This window comes from Pteropus vampyrus, unplaced genomic scaffold (assembly GCF_000151845.1).
Source record: "Pteropus vampyrus isolate Shadow unplaced genomic scaffold, Pvam_2.0 Scaffold14, whole genome shotgun sequence".
Taxonomy (NCBI): Eukaryota; Metazoa; Chordata; class Mammalia; order Chiroptera; family Pteropodidae; genus Pteropus; species Pteropus vampyrus.
Genome location: NW_011888795.1, coordinates 3,591,504 through 3,592,227, shown reverse-complemented (window position 1 = coordinate 3,592,227; position 724 = coordinate 3,591,504).

The window sequence follows — 724 nt, the reverse complement described above, 5'->3', positions numbered from 1 at the left end:
TATATATATATAAAACTATCCTCTACATATTTGTAATGGTAACCACACAACAAAGATTCAGAACTGAAGTATATAACATAAAACAAGAAGGACCAGAGGAAAAACCCACAAAAGCCAACCAAAATAAAGAAAACAGAAACACAAGGACAAGGAAGAAATGGAAACACTGAGCTCCCAGAAAGCAAAAGATAAAATGGCTATAAGAAGACCTCATGTTTCAATAATCATCCTAAATGTAAATGGACTGAACTCACAAATAAAAAGGCACAGAGTTGCAGAATGGATCAAAAAACAAAACTCAATCATATACTGCCTCCAGGAGACACAACTCAGCTCCAAAGACAAATACAGACTCAAAGTGAAAGAATGGAAAACAATATTTTAAGCAAATGGCATTCAGAAAGAGCAGGAGTAGCGGTACTGATATCAGATGAAAAAGATTTCAAAATAAAAAATATAAAGATACTGAGGGACACTTCGTAATGTTAAAGGGAATCATGCACCAAGAAGACATAACACTTATCAATATCTATGCTCCTAATTAGGGAGCCTCGAAATATGTAAAGCAATTACTAACAGAACTAAAGGGAGAAACAGACCAAAATACTATCATAGTAGGGGACCTAAATACCACACTGTCTGATACAGACAGATCATCCAATCAGAAAATCAATAAGAAAATAACATCCTTAAATGATACATTAGACCAACTGGACATAATAGA